General features: G+C 37.3%; 1 pseudogene; it reads left to right on the forward strand.

Annotated features, from left to right (window-relative positions):
- The first annotated feature begins 845 nt into the window (after positions 1 to 845).
- On the forward strand, positions 846 to 13,814 carry LOC140877935 (probable serine/threonine-protein kinase WNK11; annotated as a pseudogene).
- The last annotated feature ends 1,234 nt before the right edge of the window (positions 13,815 to 15,048 follow it).

The raw sequence follows: 15,048 nt of genomic DNA on the forward strand, positions 1-15,048 counted from the left end.
GTTTGGACAAGTAATTATGAATTTTTTTTTATAAAAATTGAATTTTTTTAAAAAAATTATAAAATGTTTTAAAATTTGTTTTAAGAATAAATATGTGTTTGGACAACTATTCTATAAAAATATTTTTATAATTAAAAAGTAATATATTTTATTTTTCACCATTGCTTTCAATTATAAAAATATAGTACAATACATCTCATTGTTCTTCAAAAACTATACTTGAAGAAAAAAAATTTAAAAACATTTTTCAAAAATATTTTATAAAAATCTTGTCCAAACACCATCAGAGCCAACATAGGGAGCATGCATGGAGAGATTGGCAAGATCAGACGTCACATGGTGAGGGGCACCAGAATCAAGGATCCAGTCAGATGGAGAGGATGGAGTAAGCATGTAGGCAGCAACATGGGAGGCAGACGGGCCAGGGTGAGGCACATGCATAGGTGCAGAAGCTGGCAGATACTGAAAATCCGGACAGCGGTAGTCAGAGTGGCCCTGACGACTGCAGAGCTGGCAGCGCCCGAGATACGGGCGCAGCGCATGCTGACCAGGCACCGACTGGTTGGGATTCGGCGGCGACCAAAAGGGCCAGGAGCCAGGATGGCGGCTGACGGCAATGGGTTGCGGGACGGCGGCAGACGGCGGACGGCGGATGGCGGATGATGGTAGGAGCCGTTAGAGTGGGCGGCGGATAGTGTCGTGGCTGGAAAGGGGACGGTAGCATCCCGGCGAGCAGTAAGATGAGCTTTATGATTGAGGAGTTTTTCATGTAACTCATCAAACGAGATTACAGTGTCCCGCGCCTAGATGGAATTGGCGAGTTCCTTATAATCATCATCCAGACCATGGAGTACCTTGATGGTAAGGTCCTCAATATTAAGAGGTGCATTCATGAGAGCGAGTTCATCAGCTTTGGATTTGATGAACTGCATAAATTCAGTAATGGACTGAGAGCCCTTTATCGGATTTTGAAGTTGCGTCTTGAGTTGAGTGATGTGACCACGAGAGGGCTTGCCAAAGGTGAGGGCAAGAGTGTTCCAGGCGGCAGCAGATGCGGTGACAGTTGCAATAAACGGAATCAATGAAGGATACAGCGATCCAATGATGATATTCAGGATCAACTGGTCTTGGTGGATTCAGGAGGTATACTCAGGATTGAGAGAGTGAGTGGCGGTGGCGGCCTTGGCGGCGATGGTCTTGGCCGGACAAGGATGAGAACCATCAATAAAACCAAGGAGATCATGACTTGTGAGGAGGGTCGTGAACTGCAGTCGCCAAGAGAGGTAGTTCAAAGAGGTGAGCTTCAAAGGCGTGTGGGTAGCAACATTGAAGGAGATTGGAGAAGAAACAGTGCCGGTGACAGCCATAGAGTCGATCGAAAAAAAAGAGGAAGATTTTCTGGTGACGGGATAGCGGCGGTGACGGCTGGAGGCTAGGGTTAGCATTTATTGGCGTAGGCCGTGGGCTCTTGATACCATGTAGAAACTAATGGAAGAATAATATTTTCATATATCTCAATAATGATTACATAGGATGTTCATATACAACAATAAAGAATAAAGAAAGATAAACATTACAAATAATAAAATATTACAAGATAAAAGGAAAAATAATATATAATAAATATACAATATATTCCAATACTACAGTCCAAGGAGAGGTTTACAATTCCGCGGTCCGCACCATAATCAACCAGGCAGATGCTATCATGCACCGGGTGATCTTCACGGGCCCAGGTACCCATCAAGGACAGATGATGCACCGGGTGAAGATCATCTGATGTAGCATAGCCAGGTGTAGCATAGCCCGGGCCAATCAACTATTACACAGCTGCTATAACTACCTCAACCTCCCTCTCTCCCTGCCTTGATGCTTCGCACGAAAACTACGGGGAAAAATGGTGGATTCCTTCATTCATACGACAGCCAGAATTTGCAAAAGGGCTTAGAATTTTTGGTAAGATTTTTGCTGTTTGATGGAGATTGTGGGTTCCGAGATTGTATTTGTGTTTAGTTTGTTTCTGGGTCATGTATACGGTCAAGAATTCCGTGTATTCTTTGATCGATTCGGTGTAAAGAAATATTCTCGATTTTAGGTGACATTCATACCAATTTCTTTATATGAATCAGTTGTTTCTGTTGGCGTGAGTTGGAAAATTTTGAGATTTTCTTTAATGATTTTCTAATCCTTTTACAGATTGTGAAAGAAATCGATAAATACGCTTGAAATCATGGCATTTTCTTCTTGAACAAATTCGTGTCATATCATTAAATGAGTATTTTAAAGTTCTTTTTGTTTGTTTGTTTATTTCGTATTCAATTGCTATGTAACTTTTAAAAAAAATCATATTTTATAGATGCCTAGTATGAGTTCTGATTTTGTTGATCCAGCATTTTGTGGAAGCTGACCCCACGGGTCGATATGGTAGGTATAACGATCTTCTTGGGTCTGGGGCTGTGAAAAAATGTTTGTAGAGCATTTGACTAAGAAGAAGGCATAGAGCTAGCAAGGAACCAGGGCAAATTGCGAAACTCTCTGGAGATGAAGTCGTGGTAAACCGATTATATTATGAGGTTCGATTATTGAAGACCTTGAAAAACAAGAACATCATTGTGTTATACTTGGTTTGGCGAGATGAAAAAAGAAACACTTTTAACTTTATCACCAAAGTTTGTACCTCAGGGAATTTGAGGGATTATAGGAAGAAACACAAGCATTTTTTGATTAAGGCATTGAAGAAGTGGTCGAGTCAAATTCTTATATGGTTTGCACTACATGCATACTTATGAGCCTTGCGTGATTCACAGGGATCTCAATTGTAGCAATGTCTTTATTAATGGAAACATCGGGCGGGTATATATTAATTTATTTTGTTTTTCCTTTGTTTTCGGATTCTTTTGCTTTGATTATGAGGATTTGAATGGTTGCTAGTGTCAGCAAGGGACATGCAATAAATGCATGTATATTAGTCAGCAAAGGCAGAGTGGGTGAATTAAGGTAGGAGATGCCAACATTGATGAATTGGATGCAAATTCACTTTTGAATTTGCATTCTCCACGCGTTTACACAGGGGGGAAGAGCTCTATAAATAGAGCCCTTCCCTCCTCATTCTGAATATCCCATTTTCAAGTTCTCTCTTTGATTCTTGAGTGTTCTTCATCTCCCTTGTTTATTTCTATATATATTTGTGAGATATGTTTTTCTCCTGTATAAGAGAGTGAGTGTCTCTTTGAAAACACAGAGAGATGTTGTAATTCTCCTATTATAGTGAAATCTTTTGATCTTACCCGTGGTTTTTACACTAATAATTTTTGGGGTTTTTCCACGTAAATCTTGGTGTCTATTTATTCTTCAATTTTCATAGTTTCTATCTCGTGATGCCGCACCTGGGACCAACAAGTGGTATCAGAGCCTTGGCATAAAATTTCTTAAAATTCTGAGTATGCTCTGTGGTTGCAGCTGTGACTGATCTTCCACATCAGAAAAGATTTTTTGAAGATTTTATAAGGCAGGATTTTTGTAGTCAAGATGACGGCAGAATACGAGATAGAAAAGTTCAATGGGAGCAATTTTTTGCTGTAGAAATTGAAGGTGCAAGCAATTCTAACAAATGAGCGTTGCTTGGAAGCTATTGGAGATAAATCGGCGGAGATCACAGATGATCAAAAGTGGAACGAGATGAATCACAATACTGTTGCCAATTTGCACTTGGCTATAGCGGATGAAGTATTGTCAAGTATCTCTGAAATAAAAAACGCAAAAGTTATTTGGGATATGCTGGCAAAACTGTACGAGGTCAAGTCACTACACAACAAAATTTTCCTAAAGAGAAAGTTTTATAATCTTCAGATGGCGGAATCCTCATCGATGACCGACCATATCAATACACTGAATACTCTATTTTCCCGGCTCACCTCTATGGGGAATAAAATAGAGTAAAAAGTACGTGCAGAGCTTCTACTTCAAAGTCTACCAGATTCATACGATCAGCTCATCATCAATGTTACCAACAATGTTCTTTCGGATAATTCAAATTTTGACGACGTCTTAATTGCGGTTCTTGGAGAAGAGAGTCGTTGAAGGAACAAGGAAGATAGGTTGGCAACGTCGAAGCAAACATAGGCTTTACCGATGACGAGAGGAAGATTTACGGAGCGTGACTCCAGTGGGAGCCACAGATATGGTAGATCCAAGTCAAGAAGTAAGAATAAGAATATTTACTGCTTTAAATGTGGTGGTAATGGGCACTTCAAAAGAGAGTGTACGAAGAGCATCAAAAAGAGATCTGAAGGAAATGTGGCCAGTACTTCAGGCGGTGGTGAAATATTATTCAGCGAAGCAGCAACAGTTGCGGAAGACAGACACAGATTTTGTGATGCATGGATTATGGATTCAGGAGCGATTGACACATGACGTCAAGGAGAGAATGGTTCGATCAGTATGAACCAGTCTCAGAAGGATCTGTATTCATGGGAAATGATCATGCCTTGGAAATCGTTGGGGTCGGTACCATTAAAATCAAAATGTTTGATGGTACTATTTGCACCATACAGGAGGTACGACATGTGAAGGGCATGACAAAGAATCTTTTGTCTTTGGGGCAATTGGATGATATTTGGTGCAAAACCCATATCGAGAAATGGATCATGAAAATTGTGAAAGGCGCGCTTATGGTTATGAAGGCGGAAAAGGTTGCTGCAAATCTATATGTACTGATGGGAGAAACACACAAAGAGGCGGAACTAGCTGTTGCATCAATTGGTTTGAGAGAAGAATCAACAGTGTTGTGGCATAGAAAGCTCGGGCATATGTCAGAACGACGAATGAAGATTCTCTCTGAATGAAAGCTATTTCCGGGGCTTACAAAAGTGACTCTACCCACTACAAGAAAAATGGCAAACGACAACGCTTTTTTCGCGTTGTTATTGTCACGAAAAAGCGTTGTCGTAGCCAGTGTTGTGAAAGACCGCGGTCAAAGACAACGCGGAAAAAGCGTTGTCGTTTTGAGCAAAGACAACGCTTTTCGGTCAAAGACAACGTGGAAAAAGCGTTGTCGTATTGAGCAAAGACAACGCATAAAAAGCGTTGTCTTTGCTCAAAACGACAACGCTTTTTCCGCGTTGTCTTTGACCCGGTCTTTCACAACACTGGCTACGACAACGCTTTTTCGTAACTTTAACAACGCGAAAAAAGCATTGTGATATTTAAAAAAGACAACGCTTTTTCCGCGTTGTCTTTTTTAGCAACGACAACGCTTAAACTACCTACGACAACATTTAAAAAGCGTTGTCTTTTCTCAAATAAAAAACAAAAAAAATAAATTTTAATTCACAAATTTTCAATATTATAAATCACTCAATATTCAAAATTTTTGAAAATTAAATCTAATATACAGTATTTCAATGTTATAAATTATTCAAATATAACAAAAATCATTCAAATATAACAAATAATCGAATTCTTCATGTTCATCTCGGCCATGTGCGCTATGCTTTCTGCCTCAAACTGGAGTCGGCGATCAGACCAACTCTCAAAATGCTAAATCCATTTGGAGGAATGGGAATGTGCTGAACAATAGGAGCAAACAAGAATAAAATTTCAAAGCCATGGTTATGAATGGCACAATAAATCAAACATCAAAGAAGAAAATTAAAATGAAAACAAATACATAATCCTAAATAGGTAGAAATAAACTAGAAAAGGAAGAGAGAACTTTAAATGATCAAACACAAAATACATCAAGATATCCTGAGCATGGTCTGTAATCCCAACAATAGCCATAGAGCCAATTACCTTCTTCAGTCAATCTAAACTCCTAGCTAGAGACATAAGCATAAATCTCTATCACTATCACTAATAAAGAAATATTTGGAGTGACAGTTACGTTGCATAAGTCTACACCAATGAATATTTCTTGAATAAATCGAGGTTCTGTCAATCATTTGGAAACAAGATTAAGATTTACAGCCTACACGTTTCTAACAAATTTGAGGATCCTTCAAAATATTGTGTAGATCAAAATGAGGAATTACCGGTGTTCCATTCAAGAGTCTAGCCACTGCCACTACATTGCAAATCTGCAGGCACCGTGACAATAATAAGGAAAGTTACATATTTTTATCTGTAATTGAGAAGCCAAGTACACTGTTAGAAGCATAAACCAAACACCTTGTGGGCTGAAGTAAGTGACCAGTGCAGCAGCAGTGCAAGGGAGAAATCTACCGCAAACAAATGTGAAAACACCACCACAAGACTCTAACAGACCACCAAAACCCACGCTCAAGCAAAAAAATGCAGCAGCAAATCAAACAATAATCGTGCCCTGCACAACTTTGAGCTCCTGCAAAATGGCAGCTCACAGCGATTAAGCCCAGGAACAAATGGAAAAAATTGGCTAATGTAGTGGAAATCAAAACTCACCCTAGTCAAAGAAATCGCAGATTGTGGGTGAATGAGACCTGTCAAGATTACCCAAGATAGATGACCATATGCACGCCTATATATCACAAAAGTGTCCAAATCAAGTAAGAGTTGAACAAGTTATATATACCAACAAACTACTCAATTTGCATTAAAAACAAAAGGTTAAGAATATTGGTACGAATATGTTATAGGAAAACAAGCTACCCACCCATTGACCATATCAGAAACCATTACTATCTCACAAATCTCCACAAATTCACTCCATAAACCAGTACTAATCTCTATTCTATTTAGTATAAAAATTATGTATCTAAAATTACAAAATCAATTCATTTCTCTTTGAAGAAAAATGAATTTCAGTAAATTTGTACGTAATTCACCTATAACCAAGATATCTAATCAATTTTTCAAAATTTTTAAAATTTCTAAAATATTTTGTATATATCCAGATTTGTACTTTTAAACAATCCTACATCACTTATGCATAAAAAGAAAATATTATTACAAAACCATAAATTTTAAAAATAACAAAACTTTATACACGCATACATATATGCAAGTCATAGTGAGGTTGGAAAGATGATAAGACTTGGGAGTTTTTCTTCTCTTGGTCTTTACATAAACATAAGAATAGATCAAAAACCTTGTCTATTTGAGTGGCAACAACATCTGAAACACCAGTAGAGGAGGCTAATGCAGTAGCAAGAGTTTTCTCTATTTCATGTTTATCAGATGACTTCTTTTTCCAAGGTCAACTCCTTTTATCCATTGCAAGCTGTTGATACAAACAAGACGAGTAGTGTAAGATAAAACTATATTTTAGTTTATATATATATATATATATATTTATATATCACTCAAACAGTGAAATAAATACTGATGGAGAAAGGCAAACTATCGATTTAAGAGTGTTAAAAAGAGTAGTTTGTACCCATCAAAGCACTTAAGAAAGGTGAGCGAGGTGGAAGGTCAGCTTATAGGTAAGGGCATCACTGATCTTCTTGCGAAGATGCCAAATAAAATAAGATGCCCACAAAGAATCTGGTAATTAACCCACAAATAAAGCTTTGATCTTCATCACCATCAATAAATTATTTTGAAATCGCTACTATCTGTTATTTTATTCAATATTAAATTTATTCATTTAACATATGTTATTCAAGATAAACAAGTCTATTTGAATCTTACTTGAGCCAGCAACGAACTTTTCACAAATCTGATGCCTTAATTTGATAGTGAACTAGAAGCTGGCACAGGCCACATGATCACATCCAGCCTTTTATCTCTTACGGGCGAGCTTACTTGGGAATCAAGTTCTGATTAAAGCATTAACGAGGAAAAAATAAGAGTTCAGTAAATGAATACTTAATCACTTGATGCGCTTTTATATTTTTACGATGATATAAACACAAATTTATCAAATCTGCATGTCAAAGCATGTAATGGTGGTAAGCGACACGAAGTAATCGCCTTCGAAAAAAATGATCATTTTCAATTCCATGCGATTTTCTATACAAAAATTGCAAGTGACCAAAACATAAGTTAATCAGGTACCAAATCACGTCGGTCCCTTCAAATAAACTTCATGGAGAGAAAAAAAATAAGAGAAGAAAACTTGACCACAAGCAAGGAAACTCTTGAAACCAAAGTTTCACTGTCACCCACCAGTGAAGCCTTATCTTTCAAGCAAATTTTCATTCCCAAAGAAACAAACCAAGCGAGGAAACTTAAAATTTCGGACTTTTGAATCAAACTCCAGAGATTCAATTTGTCCTGCTTTCGACATATATTTATCATTGATGACATTTCAACCTTACATATTTAGATTGCTACTACCATAACCAAAAAAAGAAAAAGTCCAACAAGGCTGTAAATTTGTAGTAGTAGTTGCAGTAACATTGTTGCAAAATTATCTAAGACCAAGTCCTGTCTAAGTCCAACCCCCCAAAAACATATCTCCCTATACAAACAAGAAAGCCACATGAGAACGAATATATAGGCTTAAAGCTTTGAATTTTCAGTGGCAGTCCCATGAATAATTGACAACCTCTGAAGGAATAGATCAAATTCTTCATCCCTAGCCAGCATGCTTATTCTAACATACTCTTGATCACTCCGGAATCGCCTCCCGATTCTCGCAAAATCTTGTGCCCTGTTAACAGTTTTTCACCGTCAAGGCCCTCCTTGAATTTCAACCATGCAAAAGCTATGGAATAACCATACATAACTTAGCAGTACATGTAACATGTTTCGTGTTTTAGTAATTCAGTTTTCGAAATAAGTATGCTACCAGGGTATGTTTCAGTGAAGTCTATGGTGAAATGGCAGTATTGTAGAGGGAACTTTGGGATACAAAAGAGTTTGTTGCATATTTTTAAAAAATATGCAGCTTAAGCTATAAATTAATGATATTCTATATAAATTATAAATTAACGAATTGTAACCCAAATTCAAGAATTACTTGGAAAAATATCACAATTAAACTATAAACAAATCAATCAAGTTCGAATCCAAACTTTAAGTTGAACGATGGTTTCGTTCCAAATTGTTTATTTTAATCTCGAATATGCTAAAAGGAGTAATTTACAAAATGATTCTTTTGTTTACATCGAGATTGTAGAATACCTTCAGTATTTTCTCGGTGGTGATCTTAGTTGATGGAAATGACGTAGTGACTAGAAACATCGGACTTGGTGGCTGCATCTCTACACCTTTAATTTCCTGCTCAATTAAAACCACAAACCATAATTGTTCTGATTAAAGCAAGAAAAATAAAAAATAAAACAATGTACAGTATGAAACCTTAAAGGATTTAGCAGAAATCAGATTTCATCTAAAGACAATATACAAGAGAGGCAAATGAACAATCTTACCCAGCGTCAAACCAACTACGCAATCGGTAGTTTTTCGGCGGCTAATTTCAGAGAGAGAAACGCAGAGTAGAGGAGAAGATCGATTGAGTCAAGGGGAGAGACGATCGATTGAGCGAAGCGGAAAAACCAAGAAATGACCAGAAATAGCTCAAAGTCGCGAAAGAAAAAGAAGACGCGCAGCTCCAGCCGCGAATGGGGCTCGACCATTTTGAGCCTTGGTCCGAGATTCCTCAATATTTTGGTATTAAATTGAAGACAAGTACGACCTATTACCTTTTATAGCTTCAATCGGTAGATTCCCGGCGGCTAGGGTGGCGAATCGACGACATGGAGTTGCTGCTAGGGTTTGGGGAGAAAGGGGATCGCATGAATGGATTTTGGAACAAGAGAGAAGGAAACTTACATGTATGTATCTATTCAATGTATATGTCTTTTTTTAAAAAAAAATAAAAAAGAAAAAATATTCAATGTATAAGTTTTTCTCTCTCTCTCTCTTAAAAAACACGCTTATTAACAACGCTTCAGATAAGCGTTGTCGTTGAGCTAAAAATAGCGGTCATAGACAACGTTTTTATTAAAAGCGTTGTTGTTGACAAAAAAAAAGCGCTCATAGACAACGCTTTTAATAAAAAGCGTTGTTAAAAGTCAACAAACGGCATTTAACAACACTTTCACGATCAAAGCGTTGTTGTATCTATGTTGTTGTTTCCATATTTTTTTGTAGTGACCCTTTTGTGAGCATTGTGTTACCAGTAAACAACACATATTGAAGTTTGGCACATCTACTGCCAAGAGCAAAGGAATATTGGAGCTGATTCATTCTGATGTTTGGCAAGCACCAGTGGTATCCCTAGGAGGAGCGAGATACTTTGTCTCATTTATTGATGATTTCTCTAGGATATGTTGGGTGTATCCAATCAAGAAGAAATCAGATGTTTTTGAAGTCTTCAAAGTTTTCAAAGCGCGTGTTGAACTTGATTTTGACAAGAAAATCAAGTGTTTGAGGACTGACAATGGAGGAGAATATACCAGTGATGAGTTTGATGCATTTTTCCAGCATGAGGACATCAAACGATAGTTCACGACGACTTACACGCTTCAGCAGAATGGAGTGGCAGAGCGGATGAACAGAACTTTGTTGGACAGAACAAGGGTCATGTTGAGTACTGCGGATCTACCAAAGTCATTTTGGGCAGAAGCAGTCAAAACCGCTTCTTATATCATCAATCGTTCTCCTTCAGTAGCGATTGATTTGAAGACTCTAATGGAGGTGTGGACTGGCAAGCCAGCTGATTATTCTCGGTTACATACATTTGGAAGTTCGGTGTACGTGTTGTACAATGAACAAGAAAGATCGAAGTTGGATTCCAAATCCAGAAAGTGTATCTTCTTGAGCTATGCTGATGGAGTAAAGGGGTTTTGCTTGTGGGATCCCACTGTCCACAAGCTTATCATCAGCAGAGATGTAATCTTCAAGGAAGATAAAGTGAAGGGTGACAAAGGCACACTGAATTCAGAAACTACTATCATTCAGGTGGAAAATAAGACATACGAAGATCAAATTTCTTGTGAAGCAGTACCAGAGCATGAGGAACAAGAACAAGTTGAGTCAGAGGTTTCCAAAGTGAGACAGTCAACTCGAGAGAGAAAACCACCAGGTTGGCTTTCAGATTATGTTACTGAAAGCAACATTGCATATTTTCTATTAACATAGGATGGTGAGCCATCGAGTTTCCATGAGGCTACTCAAAGCTCGGATGTATCCCTGTGGATGACAGCGATGCAGGAAGCAACTTGGGATCTTGTTACACTACCACGAGGAAGGAAAGCTATCGGTAACAGATGGGTCTATAAGATCAAGCGTGATGGCAATAATCAATTGTAGCGGTATCGTGCAAGATTGGTTGTCAAAGGGTACGCTCAGAAAGAAGGAATTAACTTCAATGAGATATTTTCTCTTGTGGTTCGACTTTCAACAGTCAGAGTAATATTTGCAATGTGTGCGGTGTTTGACCTACATCTAGAACAACTAGATGTGAAAACAGAATTTCTTCATGGCGATTTTGAAGAAGAAATCTATATGCTCCAGCCAGAAACTTTTGTAAAAAAGGGCAAAGAGAACTTGGTTTGCGGGTTGAACAAATCTCTGTACGGTCTTAAACAGGCGCCGAGGTGTTGGTACAAGCGATTTGATTCCTATATCATGAGCCTTGGGTACAACAGACTCAGTGCATACCCTTGTACATATTTCAAGAGGTCTAGTGATGATGATTATATCATTTTTCTGTTGTACGTGGACGACATATTGGTAGCAGGCCCAACAAAGATCGAGTCCAAGAATTGAAGGCACAGTTGGGTAGGGAATTTGATATGAAGGACTTGGGACCAGCAAACAAGATTCTAGGGATGCAAGTTCACCGAGACAGAAGCAACAGAAAGATTTGGTTTTCCCAGAAAAATTATTTGAAAAAAATCTTGCAACGCTTCAACATGCAAGATAGTAAGCCAGTTTCAACCCCTCTTCCTATTAACTTCAAGTTACCTTCTGAGATGTGTCCTAGCAGTGAAGCAGAGAGGATGGATATGTCTCGAGTACCATATGCATCAGCAATGGGAAGTTTAATGTTCGCTATGATATGTACAAGAACAGACATTGCACAAGCAGTGGGAGCAGTCAGTCGGTATATGAAGAATCCTGGACAAGAGAATTGGAGCACGGTTAAGACGATCCTTAGATACATTAAGGGTACCTCGAATGCTGCATTATGTTTTGGAGGATCAGATTTTATACTCAGGGGCCATGTGGATTCAGATTACGCAGGTGATCCAGATAAGAGAAAATCTACTACTGGTTATGTGTTTACAGTTGCAGGAGGTGCAGTCTGCTGTGTTTCAAAACTGCAAATAGTTGTGGCATTATCTACAATGGATGCAGAATACATGGCAGCTACTCAAGCTTGCACGGAGGCAATATGGATTAAAAGATTATTGGAGGAGCTTGGGAACAAACAAGAAAAGATTGCTCTGTTTTGTGACAGTCAAAGTGCCTTGCACATTGCAAGGAATCCAGTCTTTCATTCCAGGACTAAACACATTGGAGTTCAATTTCACTTTGTACGAGAAGTAGTAGAGGAAGGAAGTGTGGATATGCAGAAGATCCATACGAAGGATAACATAGCTGATATTCTGACCAAGCCAGTGAACATGGAGAAGTTCGAGTGGTGTAGATCCTCAAGTGGCCTAGCAAAAATGTAAGCAGCGGGAATGACAAGATTGAAAGGATGTGTGGAGATGTGTTTAATTGATTCTCAATCAAATCTCCAAGTGGGAGAAATGTCGGCAAGGGACATGCAATAAATGCATGTCTATTAGTCAACAAAGGCAGAGTGGGTGGATTAAGGTAGGAGGTGCCAACAATGACGAATTGGATGCAAATTCACTTTTGAATTTGCATTTTCCACGCGTTTATACAGGAGGAAGAGCTTTATAAATAGAGTCCTTCCCTCCTCATTCTGAATATCCCATTCTCAAGTTCTCTCTCTGATTCTTGAGTGTTCTTCATCTCCCTTGTTTATTTCTATATATATTTGTGAGATAGGTTTTTCTCATGTATAAGAGAGTGAGTGTCTCTTTGGAAACACAGAGAGAAGTTGTAATTCTCCAAATATTATAGTGGAATCTTTTGATCTTGCCCGTGATTTTTACCCTAATAATTTTTTGGGGTTTTCCACGTAAATCTTGGTGTCTATTTATTCTTCAATTTTCATAGCTCGTGATGCCGCACCTGGGACCAACAGCTGGAAAAGTCTGGGAATCATATGAAATGCTCACCAAATATGTTCAAAATACCAGTGTTGCTTTTTCGAAAAACTAGGTCGAAAAATCTCACTACTCATGGTAAACAAAAGTATGCATGTCATCGAAGCTATCGTTCTGCTGTGATTAATGATCAAGAGAGTAGTTATATGTCTGTTTCGCGTGATTGCTTAGCCGTTTCCTATTTTGCCGAAAAGATATAATTTTATGTGCTTGTCGTTCTTAGTTCTCTCCCTTCTCAAATCAATCAAGTGATGCTAATTTACTCTTTAACGCTGGTTCACTTAAAATAGGTGAAAATCGGCGATTTGGGCTTGGCTGCTATAGTTGGGAAAAACCACTCGGCACACTCATTTCTGGGGACGCCAGAATTTATGGCCCCAGAGCTCTATGAGGAAAACTACACCGAGCTAATAGACATATACTCATTTAGCATGTGCTTGCTTGAGATGGTGACTCTTGAATTACCTTACACAGAATGCGACGCCAAGATATACAAAAAAGTAACTTCCGGTGTGAGGCCTCAAGCCATGGACAAAGTCAAGGACCCAGAGGTGAGAGAATTTATCGAGAAATGTTTGGCTTTGCCGAGAGCTAGGCCATCAACTGCTGAGCTTTTTAAAGATCCATTTTTTTTATGGAATTAGTAGTGATGATGAGGAGGAGGAGGAGGAGGAGGAAACATCGCATGCCAGCAGTTAGCAAGTGATTGAATCAAATGAAATAGTGCTAAGTTAAAATGTGGCACCGTTTGGTGTGAACGATAACATATTGATTGATTAATAATCATTGTTTTGTCTAATGCTTCACTCAAATTCTTCTAAGGATTAATGTTTAATTCAAGTATATCGATTTAAAATCTTTATATTATTAATCTTTATACGATGATGATACAATCAATGTACAGAGTATTACCATCAATCTACGGAAAGTTTCATTGGGTAGAAGTAGAATGTTAGGTATGTTATTGTCATATTTTCAGTCTTTTATGCATGTAACAATCAAATATGTTCCAACGTAGTACTTTCCCAGTTTAGGATCCATATCACACGAGTGATTCATGATAAAAACAATATATATTTATAGAATAAAAATTAATTTGGTATACGAACTATTGGTTAAATGTCAAATTGGTACACAAACTTTTGTTAATGGTTTAATTGATACATGTTCATCGAATTTCGGTTAATTTTTGGTGACATTTAAGTAAAATGTCCAATTTGTCCTTTATTACAAAAAATACACATTTTATTTTTAAGTTTAATTAGATATATTTGTATATTATATTTTAGACGAAAAAATTGATTTGATTAAAATTTTATTTTTATATAATATTTATTATATTAGATATACTAAATAGATTATATTTCAATGAGAAGGATTAGATAAATTATATTAAGGCACACAATATCTAAATAATTATAAATAAATAAATTGATATCAGAAAAAATAAATAAATATTTTTTTTAGAATTCTGATTTTTGTATACATAATTTTCTCATTAATATTTTGAAAAAAATATTAAATAAATAATTATACCCTTTTCTTCATCATAATTTGGTCAAAATCCGGTGGAATGTACCAATTAAGCAATTAACAAAAATTCGTCTATCAATTTAACATTTAACCAATAGTTCATCTATCAGATTAATTTTTACTCTATATTTATATAGATGCTACATTTTATATGTGAGACAAAACAGATGCTCATATCCTGGAAACCATATATATTGAAGTCTGGAGATTGCAAAAATAAAAGCATTGTTTAATACATTGAAAAAAAGAAAAAAGCTTTGGTCTCAAATGGGAAGGATAGGAAAATGACACCTAGGGAGAGTGCAGTTTTACCCCTTCTCTCATGTTTCATCTAAAATATGCACAAGTTAGCAAGTCAAGAATCAAACGTCACCCATTTTATCAAAGATATAATCAATAT

The sequence above is a fragment of the Henckelia pumila genome, chromosome 2 (genome assembly GCF_033568475.1).
Source record: "Henckelia pumila isolate YLH828 chromosome 2, ASM3356847v2, whole genome shotgun sequence".
Lineage (NCBI taxonomy): Eukaryota > Viridiplantae > Streptophyta > Magnoliopsida > Lamiales > Gesneriaceae > Henckelia > Henckelia pumila.